We start from the raw sequence: 25,185 nt of genomic DNA on the forward strand, positions 1-25,185 counted from the left end.
TGAAATATAGTTTTCCATGTCAGGTAGGGAGAGTCTGATGACAGCAGCAGCCAGTTGCTCTTGGCAATGACTGTGGCTTTTAATTCTTCCTTGCAGCATGCTCTATATCAGGTTAGCAGGGTCTGGTAGCAGCAATCCTCACTAGTTCCTCAACAATGTCACTTCCTGGATGACAGATGGAGAATTAGAGCAGCAACGGCCAAGCACAGGAGGCACAGCCGGAGCTCTTGTGCAGCTCATCCCAGTGACATGACTTCCTTGGGGCTGGGCTGGATCTAGATCCAGAGGGAAAGTGGTAGCAAGAAAGGCCAAGAACAGGTGTCCCCAAGGTGAAACATGATTAAAGCAGCACTGTGAAGCTACAGTTTTAATGAGCAGCTACCTGCCTGTTCATACTCTTACTTATGCCCATGTAAATTACAAGTAACTTTGAAGCCAAAGAAAATACATTGTGGTAAAAATGGCATAGGTAGGAGGAGAACCAAGCCGTATATGCTAATTACTTTGGAAAAGTTTTCTTCATGAATTATCTTGTAAAACTGTAAAATGCAATGCCTGGAAAATACCACAAATAATTGTTGTCTTTATATATTTTTCTTTAAATCATAATTGCTAATAGCAGGACATAACCCTGTCATATGCAGAAGGTACAGTGGACACCAATACAAAAATCAACATTCAACAACCCCAGATACCTGCAGTAGCCATGGTATTCTCCTGTACGTGGAACAGGAGATTGCACAGTTGCTACAAGAACACAGAATATGTTTCTGTTGAATGGAATCCAGCACTTTCCTTTCTAAAAAATCAGTAAACCCTTTGAAATGAATACAGTTAAAAATACAATGTGGACAAAAACTAATTGTTGAATTATTGTTCAAAGTAAAAACGAGGGAATTGAATGGAAAAAAGAACCCTTTAATGTTTACCACAGTACATCAAAGATCCACTTCTAGAAATCTGAACACATTTTAGAAAGAGGAAAACAAGTACTTGATAGGAAACCTAAAACAATTCAATGCAAGCCATTGTTCATATCCATTCAGTTGGCTCAGTTTACAGTTTAAAGCTGGAGCGGTTATGTGAGCATATTCTTCTGTGTGTGTGTGTAGGTGCATTAATTCAGGTATAGCTACATCTCCTGGTGTAGGGTATATCATTTGAATTTCCCATGTGTAAACTTTTTTTCAGAAACCTCCCTTGGTTTGTATGCACCCCCAAGGTTATGCTGGGTTTCTTTGGAGTTAGCCAGTCCTGCCTATGTATGTATATACAGAGAATATATATCTAAGACAAGTAACCATTTCCTAAACTAGTTGCTAATACAATACTGTAAGATATCAGTTTTACACATACCATATTCCCCTTTTTGCTGTCAGAACAACGGGGAAAATAGACCTGGTATATATTTTCCCTTTATTGCTTTGCGAATTGCAGATCCAGGTTCTTTGAGATTGTAATAAGAAACTTATTGACGTAAAGATGTTGAAATCAATTCCTCAAATTTGAGTTTGGAAGGAGAGGTTTGGTTATTCATTAGTGACAAAGGAGTTGAGGTTTTTTGTATTTGTTTGGTTTAGGTGATACTCATTACATCCTTCCTGTTTGCCTTTTAATGAAATTTATTGGCTCTAGCAGTAGGTGTTTCATGACCAAAATAGTTCAAGAACTTAAAAATCCATTCAGAATGGACATCCCTAATAAAATTAGCATTTTGCAACACTTTGCAGGCCATACTTATTCACATCATTATAAATTAAATCTAAGGGCCTAAATGCCCTAATTTATGAACTGCTATAATTACACTTTTATAAGCATAGTTTATGGCCATAAAGACAGCACAGTTGTTATCACTGCTACTGTCCAAGGTTGTTTCTGATATTTCATGACTCTAAGTAGTAAATCTAACCACTGCATGATTCTAATTATTTTCAGTGGTCACAGGAAAATAAAATTTTCCTTTATTTAATGAAAAAAAACCCAGGAGTACTTGTGGCGCCTTAGAGACTAACAAATTTATTAGAGCATAAGCTTTCATGGGCTACAGACCACTTCATCGGATGCATAGAATGGAACATATAGTAAGAAGATATATATATATACACATACAGAGAAGGTGGAAGTTGCCATACAAACTGTAAGAGGCTAATTAATTAAGATGAGCTATTATCAGCAGGAGAAAAAAACTTTTGTAGTGACAATCATGATGGCCCATTTAGACAGTTGACAAGAAGGTGTGAGGCTACTTAACATAGGGAAATAGATTCAATATGTGTAATGACCCAGCTACTCCCAGTCTCTATTCAAACCCAAGTTAATGGTATCTACTTTGCATATTAATTCAAGCTATGCAGTTTCTCCTTGGAGTCTGTTTTTGAAGCTTTTCTGTTGCAAAATTGCCACCCTTAAATCTTTTACTGAGTGGCCAGAGAGGCTGAAGTGTTCTCCTACAGGTTTTTGAATGTTATGATTCCTGATGTCATATTTGTGTTCATTTATTCTTTTACATAGAGACTGTCCAGTTTGGCCAATGTACATGGCAGAGGGGCATTGCTGGCACATGATGGCATATATCACATTGGTAGATGTGCAGGTGAACGAGCCCCTGATGGCATGGCTAATGTAATTAAGTCCTATGATGGTGTCACTTGAATAAATATGTGGACAGAGTTGGCATCGGGCTTTGTTGCAAGGATAGGTTCCTGGGTTAGTGTTTTTGTTGTGTGGTTGCTGGAGAGTATTTGCTTCAGGTTGGGGGGGCTGTCTGTAAGTGAGGACTGGTCTGTCTCCCAAAATCTGTGATAGTGAGGGATCATTTTTCAGGATAAGTTGTAAATCTTTGATGATGCGCTGGAGAGGTTTTAGTTGGGGGCTGAAGGTGACAGCTAGTGGCGTTCTGTTATTTTCTTTGTTGGGCCTGTCCTGTAGTACGTGACTTCTGGGTACTCTTCTGGCCCTGTCAATCTGGTTTTTCACTTCAGCAGGTGGATATTGTAGTTTTAAGAATGCTTGATAGAGCTCTTGTAGGCGTTTGTCTCTGTCTGAGGGACTGGAGCAAATGCAGTTGTATCTTAGAGCTTGGCTGTAGACAATGGATCATGTGGTGTGTCCTGGATGGAAGCTGGAGGCAGGTAGGTAAGTATAGCGGTCAGTAGGTTTCTGGTATAGGATGGTGTTTATGTGACCGGTTTCAGAGTAACAGCCGTGTTAGTCTGTATTCGCAAAAAGAAAAGGAGTACTTGTGGCACCTTAGAGACTAACCAATTTATTTGAGCATAAGCTTTTGGGAGCTACAGCTCACTTCAACGGATGCATACTGTGGAAAGCCATCGCTTATTAGCACAGTAGTGTCCAGGAAATGGACTGCTTGTGTGGACCGGTCTAGGCTGAGGTTGATGGTGGGATGGAAATTGTTGAAATCATGGCGGAATTCCTCAAGAGCTTCTTTTCCATGGGTCCAGATGATGAAGAGGTCATCAATGTAGCACAAGTAGAGTAGGGGCATTAGGGGATGAGAGCTGAGGAAGCATTGTTCTAAGTCAGCCATAAAAATGTTGGCATACTGTGGGGCCATGCGGGTACCCATAGCAGTGCCTCTGACTTGAAGGTATATATTGTCCCCAAATGTGAAATAGTTGTGGGTGAGGACAAAAAAGTCACAAAGGTCAGCCACCAGGTTTGCCTTGACATTATCGAGGATACTGTTCCTGATAGCTTGTCGTCCATCTTTGTGTGGAATGTTGGTGTAGAGGGCTTCTACATCCATAGTGGCTGGGATGGTGTTTTCTGGAAGATCACTGATGGATTGTAGTTTCCTCAGGAAGTCAGTGGTGCCTCGAAGATAGCTAGGAGTGCTGGTAGCATAGGGCCTGAGGAGAGAGTCCACATAGCCAGACAATCCCGCTGTTAGGGTGCCAATGCCTGAGATGATGGAGGGTCCAGGATTTCCAGGTTTATGGATCTTGGGTAGCAAATAGAATCCCCCTGGTCGGGATTCTAGGGGTGTGTCTGCACAGATCTGTTCCTGTGCTTTTTCAGGGAGTTTCTTGAGCAGATGGTGTAGTTTCTTTTGGTAATCCTCAGTGGGATCAGAGGATAATGGCCTGTAGAGTGTGGAGTTAGAGAGCTGCCTAGCAGCCTCTTGTTCATATTCCAACTTATTCATGATGACAACAACACCTCCTTTGTCAGCCTTTTTGATTATGATGTCAGAGTTGTTCCTGAGGCTGTTGATGGTGTTGCGTTCAGCACGGCTGAGGTTATGGGGCAAGTGATGTTGCTTTTCCACAATTTCAGCTCATGCACGTCAACGGAAGCAATCTATGTAGAAGTCCAGTCTGTTTCGACCTTCAGGAGGAGTCCACGCAGAATCCTTCTTTTTGTAGTGGTGGTAGGAAGGATTCTATGGGTTAGTATGTTGTTCAGAGGCGTGTTGGAAATATTCTTTGAGTCGGAGATGTCGAAAGTAGGATTCTAGGTCACCACAGAACTGTATCATGTTCGTGGGCCTGGAGGGACAAAAGGAGAGGCCCCAGATAGGACAGACTCTTCTGCCAGGCTATTCTGCTGATAATAGCTCATCTTACTTAGCCTCTTACAGTTTGTATGGCAACTTCCATATGTATGTATGCAACTTCTCTGTATATATATCTTCTTACTATATGTTCCATTCTATGCATCCAATGAAGTGGGCTGTAGCCTACGAAAGCTTATGGTCTAATAAATTTGTTCGTCTCTAAGGTGCCAGAAGTACTCCTGTTCTTTTTGTGGATTCAGACTAACACAGCTGCTACTCTGAAACCTTTATTTAATGGTATTCCTTATGCAATCAGTCCAGGAGCTATGTAAAGCCAAGTAGTTTGCTTCAAAGGGGTTAGGGCAAACATTTTGTTTACTTTTGATCTTGAGTTTTCTCTGGAGTTTCATGTTAAAATGAATTCAGAATCTCAAAGTAAAGCTTCATGTAATCCACCAAATTTCACCTAATTTAGCTCCAAAACCATGAATTTTAAATTACAGTGATACAAAACCATATATCAGCAGAGGTTTGTGTGAAATTCAAAGGCATGTGAACTTTAGCAGTTATTTCCATGAACATAGTCTGAGTTGTGAATTTATCTTAAAACCTGAAACTAGCTGCTAATCACATGAACTGTGGGTTAGTGCAAACATTTCATACTGCCATTCTGTTCTATTCTATGTAGGTCTTGCAGCAAAGTACCTTGTTCTCCTCAGCAGACTCAGTCCTTTTTAGCTTTGGAGACACCGGCTTGGGCAAGGCAAATCCATACAGGTAGCACAGAGTCTGGTTATTCCTTTCCCTGATCAGTCCCTGGTGCTTGCTTTCCTTCCCTTCTGGGGAGGGAGTGCAGCCTCTCTTCCAGGAAGGGTTTGATATCTTGCTGCCCTTAGCCTACTGGCAGCTTCCCTGCTTCTCTCACTCTTTCACCTCCCCCTCCTTCCAGGCTGGGGAGGGTTTAAAAAGGTCTCCAGCAGTTGGAGCCAGCTGAACCTAATTAGCTCCCTAGCAACCCCTTTTCCAGCTGAACCTTATTTCCTGGTGGTTCTCCTCAGTGGACAGGGAGAGGCCTTTTTATCCCTTGGGACTAATTACTACCCCTCCCTTTTTTGTAGCTGTTTGTCCTGGGTTTACCACACTGTTTGTCCTGGGTTTACCACAGTTCTTATACCCTGCTCATCACGATAGTATCTGAACAATGTTCAGTAGGACAGGTGTTCTCAACCTTTTTCCTTCTGAGGCCCCTGCAACATGCTATAAGAATTCCATGGCTCACCTGTGCAACAGCAGCTGTTTGTCAATAGATTAAAAGCCAGGGCTGGCATTAGGGGATAGTCCAGGGCCCCATGCCACAAGGGCAGGGGCGGCTCTACCAATTTTGCCGCCCCAAGCAGCCGCCGCCGAATTGCCGCCATGCCCGGAAGAGCGGCGGAGCTGCCGCCCAAAAGCCACCGCGGCGGGAAGAGCAGCGGAGCTGCCGCCGAATTGCCGCCGTGGGACACGGATTGCCACCCTGTTCTCAGCTGGTGCCTGGAGCCGGCCCTGCAAAAGGGGCCTTGCGAAGCTAAGTTGCTCAGGCTTCGGCTTTCTGCCCTGGGTCCCAGTGAGTCTAACAGTGACCCTGCTCTCTGGTTTATTTTGGCAGCCCCCTGAAACCTGCTCATGGCCTCCCAGGGGTCCCCAGGCCCCTGGTTGAGAACCGCAGCGGTAGTGTATTAAGCATTTGACATATGTTGTTTGTTATCTCAGACAGCGTAGGGGTTTTGTTGTTGTTTTAAAATATATATTCATGTTCCTATGTGTTTATTTTAAAGGCAAGGTTACAGAAATGCACCTGTCACTTCAAATGGAAGATGGCTTCCATCTATGGCAGTCGTGTGCAACCTGTGGCCCGCGGGCTGCATGTGGCCCATCAGGGTAATCCGCTGGCAGGCCGTGAGACAGTTTGTTTACATTTGCATGGCTGCCCGCAGCTCCCAGTGGCCGTGGTTCACCGTTCCCAGGCAATGAGAGCTGCGGGAAGTGGCATGGGCCACAGGGACGTGCTGGCTGCCGCTTCCCGCAGCTCCCATTGGCCGGGAACAGTGAACCGTGGCCACTGGGAGCTGCGGGTGGCCATACAAATGTAAACAAACTGTCTCATGGTCTGCCAGCAGATTACCCTGATGCGCCACAGGTTGCCACCATGGATCTATGGCCTACCATTGTTAGTTCCTCATGCATTACTATTTATTAGTACCTATGACTTTTTCCAATATGACTCAACTGCTGGTTGCTGTTTCCAGCAGGATATCCTCAGGGCCCACTTCTTCATAAATTATACAGGAAATTCATGCTGTTTTCTGTGTTCATTGACTCTGGGACTAGACCTGTACAGATTATTTTAATTTCCCAGTCATTGTTCTAATCACTGGAAAATATCACTGGAAATTATTTCCTCTAGTATGGATTTTTATGGCATCCATAAAAAATGGCACTTTTAGCATTTCCTAGCAGTATTGGCCACTTTTGGTTGATATTCTGCAAGGTTTTTGTCCTCCATCGGAGAGATTATGAAATGGCCTCATTCTCTTCTGCTGCTCAGTCTTCTCTCTCCCATTCAGGTGGAGAGGGGCCCAATAAATAAAATTATCTCTGCAGTTTCCCCTAGCTGCTCCCTTACAGGGGGAAAAAAAAAAATCTTGTGGCACATTTCCACTCCCAGGCAGAAAGGAAAGGGGGAAATGAGATCTCCAGGAGAAGGAATGAAAGCTAGGAGAGGTCGGGCAGGAGTTTAAACAGTGCAAAATTTGGTGATAGAAGACAAGGAAAGAATGAATGAATGAGGACATAAATAATTAATGTACAGACAAGGTTGCCAGTGCGCTTTAAACATGCGTGTCATGAGAATTTGTGTAAAACCTAATGCAGACCTTGACAGGATTTAAAAAAAAAAATTATAGCAGAATTCAGAACAAAAGTTCTCGAGAATTTGGCAATGTTTGCTGGTGCACACAAGATTAATGTGTTTGTTTATATAGTACTATAAACGAACATGGCACTGTGCAGTAGGATAACCATGCTCACCCAGAACAGCACAGTCTAATAGCATTAGCTTGTATAGAATAAATTAATAGATTTTAATGCCAGAAGGGAACATAATTATCATCTGCTTTGACCTCCTACATTGAGGCCATAGAACCTCACCAGTGATTCCTGTATCAAGCCTATAATTCATGGCTGAACTATAACATACAGTGCCATCCTTAGGATTTATGGGGCCCTATGCAACATTGTTAAACTGGTGCCACTATGCCAATGCAATTGGTGCCCCTATGCCAGTGCCTTCGGCTCTGTGAATACAGCCCCTGCCTTCTGCCTAGTAAGGAGACTGTAGCGTGCGCTGGGTATGCAGGAGCCAACCCGCTCTTACCTGCTGTCCTGGTCATAGGCGTGGACTCTGTGGGTGGGTACTCTGGGGCTGGAGCACCCATGGGGAAAATTTAATGGGTGCAGAGCACCCACTGGCGCCAAGCTCCCCCCTCTTCTCCACTCGCCCCGCACTTACCAACTCCTTCCCCTCCTTCCCAGTGCTTCTGGAGCACCACGAACAACTGATTCACGGCGATCAAGCTCCGGGAGAAGCAGGGATGGGGCGCACTCGGGAGAGGAGGTGGGGTAGAGGTAGAGCAGGGGCAGGAAGAGACGGGGCGGGGGCCTGGGGAAGGGGTGGAGTGGGGGCAAGGCCTGGAGTGGAGTGGGGGGTCGAGCACTCCCCCGGCAAGATGAGAAGTCGGTGCCTATGGTCCCGGTGGTGCCCAAATTTCCGGGTGCTCTACGCAGCCGCAGTATGCTGCGTATGCCTAAAGATGGCCCTGATAGCGTATCTTTCAGAAAGACATCCTATCTTGATTTAAAGACCTCCAGTGATGGAGAAAACACCATATCCTTAGTTAAATTGTTCCATTAGTCAATTATTCTTAGTCTTCAAAATTTTGCCACATTATTTCCAGTCTGAATTTGTCTAGCTTCAGCTTTCAGCCATTATACCTTTTTCTGCTAGATTAAAGAGCCTGATACTATCAGAAATCTTTTCCCCATATAAGTGCTTTTAGACCATGCTCAAGTACCCCTCAAGGATCCCCTGGGGGACTATCATGAAGGGGAAGGGAGTCCAGGAGAGCTGGCTGTATTTCAAGGAATCCCTGTTGAGGTTACAGGGACAAACCATCCCGATGAGTCGAAAGAATAGTAAACATGGCAAGCGACCAGCTTGGCTTAATGGTGAAATCCTAGCGGATCTTAAACATAAAAAAGAAGCTTACAAGAAGTGGAAGGTTGGACATATGACCAGGGAAGAGTATAAAAATATTGCTCGGGCATGTAGGAAAGATATAAGGAGGGCCAAATCGCACCTGGAGCTGCAGCTAGCAAGAGATGTCAAGAGTAACAAGAAGGGTTTCTTCAGGTATGTTGGCAACAAGAAGAAAGCCAAGGAAAGTGTGGGCCCCTTACTGAATGAGGGAGGCAACCTAGTGACAGAGGATGTGGAAAAAGCTAATGTACTCAATGCTTTTTTTGCCTCTGTTTTCACTAACAAGGTCAGCTCCCAGACTGCTGCGCTGGGCATCACAGAATGGGGAAGAGATGGCCAGCCCTCTGTGGAGATAGAGGTGGTTAGGGACTATTTAGAAAAGCTGGACGTGCACAAGTCCATGGGGCCGGACGAGTTACATCCGAGAGTGCTGAAGGAATTGGCGGCTGTGATTGCAGAGCCCTTGGCCATTATCTTTGAAAACTCGTGGCGAACGGGGGAAGTCCCGGATGACTGGAAAAAGGCTAATGTAGTGCCAATCTTTAAAAAAGGGAAGAAGGAGGATCCTGGGAACTACAGGCCGGTCAGCCTCACCTCAGTCCCTGGAAAAATCATGGAGCAGGTCCTCAAAGAATCAATCCTGAAGCACTTACATGAGAGGAAAGTGATCAGGAACAGTCAGCATGGATTCACCAAGGGAAGGTCATGCCTGACTAATCTAATCGCCTTTTATGATGAGATTACTGGTTCTGTGGATGAAGGGAAAGCAGTGGATGTATTGTTTCTTGACTTTAGCAAAGCTTTTGACACGGTCTCCCACAGTATTCTTGTCAGCAAGTTAAAGAAGTATGGGCTGGATGAATGCACTATAAGGTGGGTAGAAAGCTGGCTAGATTGTCGGGCTCAACGGGTAGTGATAAATGGCTCCATGTCTAGTTGGCAGCCGGTGTCAAGTGGAGTGCCCCAGGGGTCGGTCCTGGGGCCGGTTTTGTTCAATATCTTCATAAATGATCTGGAGGATGGTGTGGATTGCACTCTCAGCAAATTTGCAGATGATACTAAACTGGGAGGAGTGGTAGATACGCTGGAGGGGAGGGATAGGATACAGAAGGACCTAGACAAATTGGAGGATTGGTCCAAAAGAAATCTGATGAGGTTCAATAAGGATAAGTGCAGGGTCCTGCACTTAGGATGGAAGAATCCAATGCACCGCTACAGACTAGGGACCGAATGGCTAGGCAGCAGTTCTGCGGAAAAGGACCTAGGGGTGACAGTGGACGAGAAGCTGGATATGAGTCAACAGTGTGCCCTTGTTGCCAAGAAGGCCAATGGCATTTTGGGATGTATAAGTAGGGGCATAGCCAGCAGATCGAGGGATGTGATCGTTCCCCTCTATTCGACACTGGTGAGGCCTCATCTGGAGTACTGTGTCCAGTTTTGGGCCCCACACTACAAGAAGGATGTGGATAAATTGGAGAGAGTCCAGCGAAGGGCAACAAAAATGATTAGGGGTCTAGAGCACATGACTTATGAGGAGAGGCTGAGGGAGCTGGGATTGTTTAGTCTGCAGAAGAGAAGAATGAGGGGGGATTTGATAGCTGCTTTCAACTACCTGAAAGGGGGTTCCAAAGAGGATGGCTCTAGACTGTTCTCAATGGTAGCAGATGACAGAACGAGGAGTAATGGTCTCAAGTTGCAATGGGGGAGGTTTAGATTGGATATTAGGAAAAACTTTTTCACTAAGAGGGTGGTGAAACACTGGAATGCGTTACCTAGGGAGGTGGTAGAATCTCCTTCCTTAGAGGTTTTTAAGGTCAGGCTTGACAAAGCCCTGGCTGGGATGATTTAACTGGGAATTGGTCCTGCTTCGAGCAGGGGGTTGGACTAGATGACCTTCTGGGGTCCCTTCCAACCCTGATATTCTATGATTCTATGATACCCTCCTAGTTTTCTCTTGGTTAGGCTAAATGGATTGATCTTTCATCTCACAGTGTGTAAGCCAGGTTTTCCATTCCTTTGAGCATTGTATTATGTCATTTCTAAACCTCCTCTAATTTGTCAACGTTGTTGTAAAGTGTGGACACCAGAATTGGACAGAGTATTCCTTTAATGGTCCTATTAAAGTGTGTATAAAGTGGTAATAACACCTTCCTGCTTCTCCTCAATATTTACTACTGCTTATACATCCAAGGATTGCATTTACTTAGCCACCATGTTGCATTGGGAGCTCATGTTCAGTTGGATATTCACCATGACCCCTCACTTTAGTGCTTTCCAAAGTCCAGTCTCCCATCTTATGAGCATGACCTGCATTTTTAGTTCTTAGGAGTATAACCTGTATTAAAGCACATTTTGTTCAAATGATCCCATCATACCATATGATCCAGAGAACTTTGTAGAACTGACCTGTCCTTATAATTATTTACCACTTCACTTCACCAATTTTTGTGCCATCTACCATCTTTAACTGCAATGACTTTATGTTTTGTTCCAGAACATTGATAAAGATAGTGAATAGCATTGGGCTGAGAATAGATCTGTGTGAGACTTGTCTAGAAACACCCCATAGAATAATGATTCCCCACTTAGAATTATCTTCAAGCTCTATCAGTTAACCAGTTTTTAGTACATTTAATATTATGATTGATTATGTATAGTGCTATTTTTTAAATCAGAATGTCACATGGTACTAAGTCAAATGCCTCATAGAAGTCTAAGTATATTATGTCAACACAGTTACATTTATCAACCAAACGCCTCAAAAACCGATATCAAGTTGGACAAGACCTATTTTCCATAAAACCATGTTGATTGGCATTAATTAGGCTGTTTGAATCTTTTTATTGCACTGTTATTCACTTTAAAAACTGTTTCATTTCACTGTGCAGAAATTGCTGCACATTTGAACATAGTGCTATTTTAGGCCAACTTTTACATGTCTGATTTGTATATCACATTTCTAGGTATATACTGTACATTTGTAGTAGGAATGAAATGTCTCACAATGAAATATTACCACAGTTTAATGTACTCAGTTAAATACAGTGACAACTTGTTTGTTGTGAAATTATATGATTCCATTGTCCCTAACCCTTATATTTGTCTGGTACTTCACTAAATAACTTTACTCAAAAGTCAATGTAGTTTAAATAGTTGAATAAACATTATTGACACTTCTATGGGAACAGCTTCAGAGAGAACCTGATGAGATTAGTAGATATTGAAAGATTGATGGGAACTCAGCAAGAATCAGTAGGAGACCTGACAGGTCAACGTCACAGCTGATACAATTTTATACAGCATTGCTTCCTTGAACTACTGGGGAAGAGCAGGACTGCCAAAAAAGGAACAACAGTCAGCATAAATGAACATGTGTGAACCAAGGCAAACTTCTGAAAAGACTTGGAAGGTTTAAAGACCACCAGTTTAGAATGTTCTTGTTTTTCCCAAAAATGGTTTCTTCCACAAATCCTCCTAGCTTGGAAATATTAATGAATTAGCTTCATTGCTGAACAAAGCATTTTCCACAAAGAGCTGTTCAATATTTTTAATGTATTTGCTTCAACTATGTTAGCTCATTTGTTTATTTGCTTGTTTGTTTGTTTGTTTGTTTTTGCCCATTTTCTATTAATATTGTAGCAAATGAGCTTACTATTAGAGGAAACCTCCCTCACTGTTTATAATTTGAATTTTTGATCATTTCCTGAAAGCAAATTTCAAATTGCAGAATTAACCAACAACAGTGTACATTTTGAATAGTGAGCTATAGAAGTAACCACTGGAGTGACTGGATGCTGACAACTATCATCTGCCAATGCCATGAGTATTTGCTTTTGGAACCATGGCCCAGATTTTGGAACTGGAGAAATGAAATGAAGTCTGATTTTGCTGCTAGCATTCCTATGTTCATATGAATAGTTAATAACTATTTAGCTAGTCTGTCTTGAGTAGCTGTTGAAAAAAGCATATTACTCTATAAGAGTAAATTATCCATTGCCTCATTAAGTGCAGCCCACTTAAAAGAGTAATTGTTAAAACAATACACTTCTGAAAAACATAAAACAAGAGACTCCCTCTCTTGAACAATGGGCGAGGCAAAATGTCTTCCCTTTGTGCTTCTGACATAAATCATCCAGTCACAAAACAGAAACAAGTTCATAGGACTTATGTTAATAACCAATACAGCACAAATTTTTGATGTTAAGGCATGAAGTGTTCATGATTGACTGGCAGATAAAGAATCATTTTAGTTTCTAAATTTACAAATAAAACTGAACAAATAAATAGGAGAATTTTACAATTTACTCCTGGATAGTTCATATAGAGGAAAAGAGACAAAATTATTCAACTCAATTATTCTTCACAAATGAATCTCCCATATGTAGTTACCAGTTATATTTACTTTGAAATTTTCAGTTACATTTCTTTTCATCACCTCTATAGTAACTGATTGGCCAATACATGAGAGACTGAAGTAACCTCATTTTATGACCATGTTGCCAGCTTTCCTGCCAAGGAAATTTAATACCTAATTGTTTCATACATATTTGTCTATGAAGATACAGAGGAATATGACTGATTTACCAAATCCAATCCAATAAAACCATTTTTAATTGAAAAGGGATTACCTCTGAAGTTCTTTGCCAAAGTTTTCAAAAGTGACTAAAGATTTTGGGTGCATCCATTTTGAGGAGGCTAATTTAAAGATGTGTCTTAAAGGAGCCTGATTTTCAGAAAGTGCTGAGCATCTACTCACGGTAAAGCAGCTATTTCATAAGGAGTAAAACTTTCAACATTACCTAAATTGAAATGGGACTTATGCTCCCAAGTGACTTAGGCACTTTTGAAAATGGGATTTATGATCATAAGCGAGTTGGGCCCTTATGAAAATGTTATCCAAAGTGTCTCAGTTTGAGCACCTAAAATAAGGCACCCCAATCAATAATCATTTTTGAAAAACTTGGCCTAGAACTTCTGAAATATAAATAGGCCATCAGGAGAACAACTTTTGCAAGTATGTTTGTTGGTTTGTTTTAAAAGTGGGAAAGTGGCCAGAATAAGAAATTGAGCATGATCTTAGAAAAATTGAATCGTGTAAGCATAATGTGCTGCAACACTTTCAGATATAATGAAAGGGTAAATTTCTGTCCAACTGAGGAAGGAGAAGGAAAAGAACACATTCTTTTTTAAGTACTGTCACATCAGCAACTGCTGATGGTATTTTTAAAATGCTATTATGCCAACTACTTCTCCTTGCAATCGCATCTGTTGAAGGACTGGTAAAAAAAGATTGCCAACTAATCTGGTTGGGAAAGTGGAAGCAAAGCCTGAATGCTGTAATCTAAAGTCAAAAGGTCAGAAATTCAAATCTCTCTCTTTTTCCTTATTTTTTAATCTACTCTTATGCAGAAAGAATTACAGGTTTCAAAGCAAAAAGGAGTGGAACTGAAGATGGATAATTCCCAAAGTCATTCCAGATCTGAGAGGGAAGAAACTGGCCACGTAAAAATAATTTCACAATGACAATTTGGTTGACTTTTTTATGTAAAAATTGGTACAGTGCTGATGTCTGGTTTCTGGAATTTTCCAACTAGCATTATCTTCTTTTCCCTGCTTCCTTCCTTCCTTGAGATCAATGATTAATCATTTTTGGTTGTCTCTGAGCTTGCCTGCCTTTAGGAACCATCTTGGAAACATACTGCCTCACATATGCCCCTTTCAATTAGATGGGATAGTGGGCAGGGGTTGAAACAAAAGCATGGAACAGTTAGAAGTAGCAATGTCTGTGATTAGCAGAAATTGGAGATGGATCATTCACCACAGCCCTTGCTTCTCTGTGTTTAAGCTGTGCTCAGTATGAGCTAGAGGCAGCGAGAGGGGTAGCTCAGTGGTTTGAGCATTGGCCTGCTAAACTCAGGGTTTCGAGCTCAATCCTTGAGGGGGCCATTTAGGGATCTGGGGCAAAAATTGGGGATTGGTCCTCCTTTGAGCAGGGGGTTGGACTAGATGACCTCCTGAAGTCCCTTCCAACCCTGATATTCCAAGATTGGAACTGAGTCATTCTGAATAGCTAATAACTATTTAGCTAGTCTGTCTTGAGTAACTGTTGAAAAAGGCATATTACTCTGTAAGAGTAAATTATCCATTGCCTCAGACAATTCCAAAGGGACAATGGACTGCAGCCCACTTAAAAGAGTAATTGTTAAAATAATACACTTCTGAAAAACATAAAACAAGAGACTCCATCTCTTGAACAATGGGCGAGGCAAAATTTCTCCCCTTTGTGCAAAATACAGAAGCTTATCAGAATCACATTTTGTTTAATGAATAAGGCAGTTAAAATTAAAACAACTAATGTGTCATGTTTTCTATGTAGAGCCCTGTTAAGTGAATGACTAACACCAAGACTGCAATGAGAAATATGACAGTTACATTGTTTTGTGAGAGAGTGAGTGAAAGGACAGACAACTAAGTGTCATTAACATTCATCACATTTCTTTCACCTATTCTTCTACAAACTGGGGATGAATAATACTTGTCATTAGAACTCAACATAGGTGTACCATAAATAGTAGAGTGTCTGCATGGCCTTGTGGCCTAGATGTGGAACTATTTGACAAGAATTTAAGAACATAAGAACAGCCATACTGGGTCAGACTAATGCTCCATGTAGCCAAGTATCCTGTCTTTTGATAGTGGCCAATGACAGGTGATTCAGAGAGAATGAACAGAACAGGCAATCATTGAGAGATCCATCCCCTCTCATCCATGCCCAGCTTTTGGCAAACAGAGGCTAGGGATCCTCAGAGCATAGAGTTGCATCCCTGCCCATCCTGGCTAATAGCCGTTGGTGGACCTATCCTCCATGACTCCATAACTTCCAAATTCTTCCACTGACTTGCTACGTAACCATGAGCCAGTCACTTTGGGACAGATTTTCAAAGGTATTTGGGCACTTAAAAATGCAGATAGGTGATTACTGGTATTTTTAAAAGTGCACAGGCAGGATAATCACTTAATTCCCACTGAAATCGCTGTGAGTTAGGTGCCTAACTTGCTACGGTGCTCTTGCAAATTCCAGTAGGCTCCTGCCTGCATCTTTAGGCATCCAAATATCTTTGAAAATCTGCCCCATTATTCCTCTGTGAAACAGTTTCTCCATCTGCAGAATGAGGAATGCAGGACTCACCTACCTGCCATGCAGGCTGTTGTGAGGATGAATTAGCCATGAAGATGTTAACTCTTGAATAAATCAAACACCAAGTAGGTGGGCCGTGTGCTGGGAAGTTATATATGGGTTAGGGGAGAGAATCCACCTTTTAAAACCATGGCAAGACAGCGGAGTCACTCTGCATCTGCTGCTGTAGCCTCATGGTGGCAAGAGGTTCTGTGGCTGCTAGGCCTTCTCTCTTGGGTCTCCTGGCCACATCCCCAGTGTTAACTTATGCTCCTCCAAAGTATCCCTCTATGCTGCTATGGATGAACCCCTGTGGAACACAGCTCCATAGAGCCCTGCGTGGATACACAAATGTGTATGCATACCTGATCCACTATCCGCAAGAATTATCTGCAGCTATCCGCGTAGCCGCAGATATCCGCAGATTTGCTGGGCTCTACACTGGGGGCCGGGCTGAGGCTCCGAGGCATCCCCCCCGCTAGACCCCGGTCAATGAGAGCCCCGGGCAGCTGTGGGCAGCCCGCGCAGAGTTGCGGACCTTCCATCTGCCTTTGGCCAGGCTGGGCGCCTGGGAGGTGGGGGCATGGTGGGGGGACCTGTGGAGGTGCTTGGGGGCTGCTCGGGCCCTCCGCCCAGGGAAGGTGTAGGGTCCACTACAGCTCCACACAGCTGCCCGGCCGGCTCTTATCGAGGCCAAGCTGCGGCTCGGAGCCACTCCCCTCCCTGGCCAGAACTGGGTGGGGGAGAGCCATGCTGGCAGCCGTGGGGAGCTGCGGCGGACCCTCCATCTGCCCTGGGGCCCAAGCAGCCCCCTGCCGAGTGTCCCTGCTCCCCAGGGTCCCCACCCAGGGCAGGTGGAGGATCCATGCCAAGACTGTCAGAGCCCTGCGCAGATACAAAATTTGTATCCACATCCACGCTGCTATCTGCAGAAATGGTCCGTGGATATAAAGCAGATACCTATGGATTTGCAGAGCTCTACAGCTCCACACATCAGAGCGGGAGCAGATTCCTTTGCAGGGTCTTCTCATATTCTGTTCCCTTCCCCTGAGCAGTGGAACCATACGAGTTTGATTGCCTTACATACCTGTGATGAAATGAGGCAGAATTTCCCCCTACATATTAGTATTAGATTCCTCTTACTGCTTTTGCAACACTTACTCTATGTTTGTCCTATTATAACATGCCACAATGTAGATTTTAGGATGTAATTAAGTGAATGCCTAGAAGATATATTAATAGAACATATTAGAACTGCTGCCGAACTACAGATATGGACATTTCAATTAATTATGATAGTAAAAACAATAGCTCTGAATCTCCTTTCCCTTAGGCCAGTGTAAATCAACAGATTCACAATGTAAAACCAGCATTAAGTGAAAGGAACCCCAATTCCGATAAGTTTTAAAAGCATCTGGGCTCTTTTGTTATCAAATGTTTTCAAAATATTCAGGAAAGAAACATTTCTCTTTATCCCATACATGAGACTCAGTAGAGAAAGTGAAATAGAAAAGGATATTTAGATGTGGTAACAAACAAGATCAAACAATGTGTTTTAAATTGATTTTAAAACATCAAACACATTACTAGTTTATTTTGGTTTAGTTTTAGATTTTTGTATGTGCCTCTTCATTTTTGGCCACCCAAATTACAGTACAGCTCCATTAACATGCTAATTTGTGCTCTTTGGCAGACATCACCTGTTAGTAAACATGAGATATTAGCCACAGAATACTCTTTATTTATTTTATTTGGAGGAAAGGAAAGACTCTAGCTGACAGGAGCAACTGCAAAGCAGCCAAAGCAGGGTTTGATGCACTGTGAGGGAGAGTATAAAATGGGGCCTGGCTATGGCCACCCTCACCCACAGACCCAGAACTGTGCAGGGGGGACACCCCTCACAACATTCTCTGGGAGAACTAGGTGCCTAACCACCATCCCCTCCACAAGCCAGGGAAGAACCAGCCAGAGACTCCAGCTGGTAGAAACAGCTGCAGAAGCAGCCAAAGCAGGGACCTTCAGACATTCAGAGAACTTTCTACAGTGTCGACTGGACTCTATTGTTTGTTTGCTCCAACCTCTCTGTTCCCCTCCCTCACAGTCTTTCCCCTTCGCTTCATGTCACACCTGCCCCTCTGACTCTCTTCTCACTGGTTCACATACAAGCTCAGAGAAAGAAAGAAAGAAAGAAAGAAAGAAAGAAAGAAAGAAAGAAAGAAAGAAAGAAAGAAAGAAAGAAAGAAAGAAAGATCCCGAACTTACCCTGGCCCTTTGACTATTGCAAGTAAGAAAACAAACTCTGTATACAAAATCACATTAGCCATCAGTTCAGTAAAGGAGACTTAGTTAAAGTTTCCCATCAGTCAGTTTAGCTTAGGTAATTTAGCAATAGTATTTTAGAATTTTTCTTAAATCTCATTTTCCAGCTGAAATATGGAATGAAAGGCTCTGGTCCCAGACATGTTTATACTTCACTCAACCTATAGAGTATTCTATGTCCCCTTCCTTTCCCTTTATTCTACAACACAGTGAGATACTGCCAGATGGAATAGTTCCAAAATACTTTTTCTTTCTTTCTTTCTTTCTTGCTTGCTTGCTTGCTTCTCATGGCTAAAACAGAAAATCTAGCTTTGAAGGGATTCAGCCTCTCACCTCCACATGTGCCAGAAAACTCTCATGTGTTGACTTAGAGCTGTGCAAAACTGCCAAGTTCAGCTTTGTCAGTGTTCACAGACAAGAACGGATATACTTGCCAGAATTCGGTCATTTACTTCAGAGTGAAACTTTAGCATGTTGAGCAAGCACAGATTTCACTATAAAAATGATGAAATTCAAAACTGTGAATTTTTATGAATTTGTCCCAGGTTAGACATTTTCAAAGGATTTAAAGGATTTATGGAAGAGAAGAGGGTGGTGGAGCATAAACAGGAAGGCTTCTGCAAAATAGATGAAACCCTCTTTTTTTTTTGAAGGTTTAGCTGGAAGAGGAAAATATTATTACATAGCTTAAGAGCTCACTAGCTGTATTCACTCACTTGGACCTTTCTAAAAAGGACCACCCTTCAGAGAGCATTCCTTGACAACAACCTCATAATGACTGGGGAAGTGAACTCCCCTTTCTTTTGTGAGAAGGGGAATCAAACAAGGCTGAAATCACTGAAACATCTGAGGGGAATGTGACATACAAGAGGAAAATAGCATGACTGATATAGACTGGTTCTTCCTTGTTAGGAAAATATCCAGGTAGCATCAATGAAAAATGGAATTTGCAAACAAAACAAAAGCAAAATGTTTTGGAAAGTCTTTCAGTACTTAAGGCTGTTGTAAAATTTTTATTAGTGATTGGCCTGTGCATCATTGAGGTCAAAATAATTTTCATTTACTTAGGTCATGATGAATATAAGGCAGCCCTCAAACTTAGGAAATGTCAGTGCAAAGGCTATGCAATGATTCCCTTTGCGTCAGCTGCCGCTGCTGTTTAGATGTTTGTTCATTAAAGGACTGCTTTTGACAACGGGTTTCAATTTAAACCATAGGGATTGATCAGTTGGGATACATATGAAAAACTAAAATGTCCTTTCAGTAAACAATCATTTTACAATCTGCAACTGTGTATAATGCCACCGTACTATCACCATAAGCTATATAACAGACTCGTAGAAGATCTAAGATTTTTTGGCAGCTTCTGAATGTTGTACTCCCCGTCCCAGTTTATCAAGAAGTATCACCCAGAAGATCTTTTGTCTGATGGATGCAGCTCCTCAGTGGTGCAAGTGGAATCCATTTCTTACCGGTACGGAGGGGGAGCAGCTAACTGGGGGGGACGTGACCTCCTCACGTGACCCTCCATGTGACTCCTCTCTGCCCCGCCCCCAGCCCGGGGTCCCCACGCTCTCCCCATCCCCTCCCCTTGATCCACTCCCCTTACCTGTGGCGGGGGGTGGAGGGCTCTGTCCTCTTCCCCCTGGGCAGGTGTGACGACGGAACCACAGGAGGGAAAGGATCAGAAGATGGGGCCACTGTACAGCCCCATGTCTGCAGCTGCTTCGGCGTGGCTGTACCGCCCCCAGCCCTTCCACGCAGGGTTTCCTCCATCTGCACAACAGCAGGGCTGGGGGCGGTACAGCCACGCCGGAGGAGCTGCCAGCGTGGGGCGCACGGTGGCCCCATGTTCTGCTCCTTTCCCTCCTGTGTTTCCCAGGAACCGCAGTGGGGAAAGGAGCAGAACAGCGGCAGCTCCTCTGGTGGCTGTTCCACCCCCAGCCCTGTCCTCTGGCGGTGGCTGGGCTGCTGCAGTACAGACCGAGCCGGAGGAGACGCGGCTCCGTGGAAGGGCAGGGGCAGGGTTGGGGGCTCTGCTCCTTCCCCAGCTAAGAGGGGCAGTGGGGAAAGGAGCAGAACACCGGCAGCTCCTTCTGTGGCTGGACCATGCCCAGCCCTGTCCTCTGGCGGGGCTGCTGTTGTACAGGCGGAGGAGACCCTGCCTGGAAGGGCTGGGGGCGATACAGCTGCGCCAGAGGAGCTGCCGGCATGGGGCCTCCCAGCGGCCCCACCTTCTGCTCCTCCTGTGTCTTTCTGGTACTAGCTATAAATATCCTTCTGGTATCTTTACCGGACCATACGATCCTACTTGCACTGCTGCAGCTCCTATAAAGGAAACCAATGGCTACACAAAAGACAGAAAAGTGGCAGTATTAATCATCCCATTTGGAATTTTTAAAAGCAGGCCAGAGATGCTCATGACATAGAGAAAAGGGGAATGCTACAATCTGCTGAATGCTGAAGGGCCAAATGTAAGGTTGCATACAGAAAAATGCTACTGGATCCTGACCCCACCACACCCTTCTGTTTCTATTTGTGACTCAGGCTCAGAAGACAGATGGTCATGTGTGTCAAATTGTCAGTTAGGTTTCTGATATTTTTTCCAAAGAATTTGAGACCCCATCATTAATTTTCACTTGTAGATTATGAAGCCATAGATGAGCCCTTCTTTCCAGAAGTGAAAGGCCAATGCATTAGAAATCCATTGTGCCACCTCACCTCTATTCCTTAACTAACATTTCACTCTTCTCTTTGTGCCCAATACCTCAAATTGTTGACCTCCTCCTGGGAGTCCCTGTGCTTCTATTGGAGGGCAGGTAGCATCTCCTGAATGGAAGGCAGGTAGCATCTCCTGAAAGAAACTCAGCATCTTCTGGGATAGGGCCTTCATCCTGAAAACAAAAATAGTCAATTTTGTTTTCAACTATCTAAATCCTCAGCACCCCAGCTGTGGGTATAAATTCAGTGTCTGGTTAAGAAAGAAATGTCAGGGTTTTTTTACCCCCGTTTATTCAAAAATCCCAAGGGTCTGTTGTGAAAACTGCTGTGTCCAGCATTGACAGTTGTGCCTGATTAATAGAAGAAGATTCTTTAAAAGTCTGTTTGATAATGTATAAACCAAGAATTTGCTTTGTAGACATTTGTCTACATTACTGAAGAACAAGTTCTCAGGAAACTGTAAATAGAGAAGGCAGGCAATTATCATTATTTTAAGAATGTGTGTGTTGTGTCATGAGGGAGAACAGTTCCATCGTCATAGATTCATAGATTTTAAGGCCAGAAGGGACAATTATGGTTATCTGGTCTGACCTCCTGCAAAACACAGGCCCCAAACCCTCACTCCATACATTTTATACATGGTATTTTCTTCCTTAAAATTAATTGTCAGTAGCATTAGCTTGACAGGGTGGTTAAAACAACCTCCATTGTTTGTTTTAGGGAAAATCATTCTTGGAATGAATAGCTATGCAATGAGCCAAATTCTTCTCTGGTGTAACTGCAGTGAAATAGCATTATACCTGACATGAAATCAGCCTAGTGATTGTATGTTGTGCACTGAGATCTGTCTACTCGTGTACCTTTCTAGTAGCTTTAGGACTTGATCCCTTCAATTTCTGAGCATTCTCAACTCCCATTGACTTCAGTGTGTATTTTGCATATTATGTTTCAGAACATATGATCGTGATACCAGTGCATTGCACTTTTGATAGACAAAACAAACAAGGCAAGAAAATATGCCTATTTATGAATTAGCGCTAGCCTATCAAATTTCAGACTTCTACATGGTGCTATACTGGATTAGGCTTCACTCCCAAACCATGTGATCTGTGTAAGAGATGAGGAGGCTACCAATGCCAACCAGCAGACTGAACCAATGTGGGGACTAAGAATGGAGCTGGTGGGTTTAACAGATGGTTCAAAATAATGGTTCAAAAATCTCTGGGTCTGATCCCCCAATGCAGATCATTTTTATTATCAGAATTATAGCCCTTCTGTTTTATTGCCTTTTTGGTTTGTGAAACAGTTCCATACACTATGTATTTTTCAAATCATAGCACATTTAATGCACTGGTACACATGGGTTTATGCTCCCTTAGGCGTCCTGTCTGTTTTGGTTTATAAATAACCTCTTTGAAAATGGAAGCATCCTTTCTTCAGCAGTCACCAGACAGAATTGGTACAGTCTAACATTCTGGTGTCTTACAGTTTTCTACAAGGTATGGTCTGCAATACAGCTGAGCATTTGCCTGCAGATGGCAAGAGCTCTCTTCATCCTTGAGATTTGATGCAAATTTCAGCTGGAAGGTATTCAGAATGAACAAATGTCACTATAGATATAGTATCATAGGGGTAGCTGTGTTAGTCTGGATCTGTAGAAGCAGCAGGGTCCTGTGGCACCTTATATGCACATGCATCCGACGAAGTGGGTATTCACCCACGAAAGCTTATGCTCCAATACATCTGTTAGTCTATAAGGTGCCACAGGACTCTTTGCCGCTACTATAGATATAGGTGCTTTATCGTTTTATGTTTTGCTTCTGTTTTTTTTTTTAAACCTTCCTTATCTGCAGAGTCAGGTTCTGTCCCTCCTTTACCTCCTTCCTTTCCTGATCTATGTACAGTATGATAATGTGTACACTGAATACACACAGAGCTGGAGTGATTAGCATTGCATCCAGTGAGGCTGCTCACTACTGTTGTAAATGTACGTGCTCTGAGCAGAGAAGCCATTTCCGGACTAGATAGCCATACTCCCTGGGCAAAGGATTTGTAAACTCTCTCCTGGCCCTAGAAGAAAAACCCTCATTAGCTAGACTTTTGGTTAACTACTCTGAGAACTGGCATGAAAGGTTTATTACTTTTATAGCTTGCTTTTTATCCGAGGGAAAGAAAGTCAAAGCATATTGTGAGAAATGACCACAGTCAGCTCAAGGGAAACCCGTAAGAAAGATCATCATATGTCTTAATTTTCATGCTGTTCCAGTGGAAGGTCGAATGTCATTATTTATGTTGAGAAAAGAAACTTATGGGGAGGTGAATAAATGATTATGTTACTTTCTCTTTCCTTACTCCAATTTCCTGTTCTGGAATGTAGGCAAATCAGCTGAACCACAGATCAAATACAAGACAGACATTGGAACATTCATCTCAGTGGGAATGAGACATTTATGTTAATACAGAAATGTGCTGTTTATTTAACTCGGACACAGTCGTATGACCTTCAGATGCCAATGTTGGGGTCAGACTTTAGAAGAGTGGCAGAAAGGATCAATTGGACAGGTGTAAAAATGCCAGAAGGAATTCTGCTGTGGAAATATTGTGAAAATAGGGACTTACTTGTAAATAGGGACTTACGATACAATAGTTCTATTTCATAATATTTCTACCAGTCAATATCAGATTAAATGATATGCTAGGATTCAAGAGAACTACAGTAGGCCATAAAGCAAATGGGGGAAAATCCTTGGTCCTAATAAAGATGTTAATTACTTAAATGGATTCATCCTGTTCTATCTGATATGCAAGGAGTACTAAGAGCTCTGTTTCTGAACCTGAACAGTTTCTGAAATCAGGAAAAATATCCATCTAAAGAATTCAGGAACTAGTAATGATTATAATTATCTGTCGTGCTTTAGTGCTTATTGAGTGTACACAGTTATAAAGCTTTGAAGTGAAGCTAATCATATTGAAACACAAAGGCAAGGGGTAGCAGCAGTGTCACAGGTTGAATATGTCAAAAATTCTAAGGACCACATTAAAATTAAATAAGTACCTATCCTACCTATTCCTATAAAATATATACACATGGGAGTAAACAGGAAATTGTGGGTGTAAAACACACATAACCTTGATTGAAAATGCACATTTTATGCATGCAATTACCTGCTTTTCCCTGTGTACATAGATTAACTAATTAATCCTATAAAAATCGTTAGTGCTTGGGTATCATGTCATCTATTCAAGTTAAGGCTTCTGAGAAGTAAATGGGTTGTGCACAGGGAACTGAGCACAGTCATATTAGAGTGTAGTCTGATCTTCTCTGAATTCCATAAACCCCAATCTGAGGGAAATCTGGTGTAAATAGGCAAAATTCTATTGAGGGCAATGAAGCTGTAACCATTTACGCTAGCAGAGAATTTGGCCTTTTGCTGCCAGCTCATGATAGTCTCACTGTAGGCCAGCATTCCCTAATCTTTTGGAAGATGACCCTCCCTGCTGCACCTCCCCTGCCCGCCCTTTGGCCTTACCATATGTTTTTAAAAGTTTGCCCATATTTTAGAATTTGCATGAAATTAAATTGAATGTTAAATGTCCAGACATTTTATTCTAAGGAATGACATAGAAGGTATCATCACTGGCATCTGAATTAGCAACCACTGAGGCAAATGGAACAGTTCATACCTCAGAGCTATAATGCTAGGCTCCCTGCAAACACTGGCAGACATCACTACATGGCTCATATTTTACACTTGGGTCATATTTTAAAGATTTTTTTCCCCTACAAGCACAACAAGAGTCTTCTTTTTAAGTGAAAGCCGAGACTTTGGAGAACAGTCAAGAGATCTGCCCATGCCCTCCAGCTAGTCCTTCATGCATACACACACCCACACCTCGAGGGAACCACTTCCCAAAATGTAGAAAATACTGTTATAGGCATTGATAGTGTCTGTGTCACCAGGATCATAAATAGTGGGGCATTCAAGATAATTGAGGGCCCCAAGGATTATTTGGATCCAGAAGCAAATGGGGAGCCAGTGGGACGCACAGAGTTCTGTGTGAAGTGCTTTCAAGGGTTAGCTTCACTCACAAGGCAGGTTGCTGTATGATGTACAAGCTGGAATTCCTGGCTGGCAATGATGAAAAGTCCTAAGT

At 42.8% G+C, this 25,185-nt stretch overlaps 1 long non-coding RNA gene across 1 annotated transcript in view; it reads right to left on the bottom strand.

Annotated features, from left to right (window-relative positions):
• Nucleotides 1–25,185, bottom strand: part of LOC141983949 (uncharacterized) — a 29,297-nt gene that overhangs the window by 2,524 nt on the left and 1,588 nt on the right. Inside the window, exon 2 of the long non-coding RNA XR_012638588.1 lies at nt 21,077–21,203. This is a non-coding gene — a long non-coding RNA (uncharacterized LOC141983949). The remainder of the gene's footprint in view (nt 1–21,076; nt 21,204–25,185) is intronic.

This window comes from Natator depressus, chromosome 3 (assembly GCF_965152275.1).
Source record: "Natator depressus isolate rNatDep1 chromosome 3, rNatDep2.hap1, whole genome shotgun sequence".
In the NCBI taxonomy this organism is placed as follows: Eukaryota; Metazoa; Chordata; order Testudines; family Cheloniidae; genus Natator; species Natator depressus.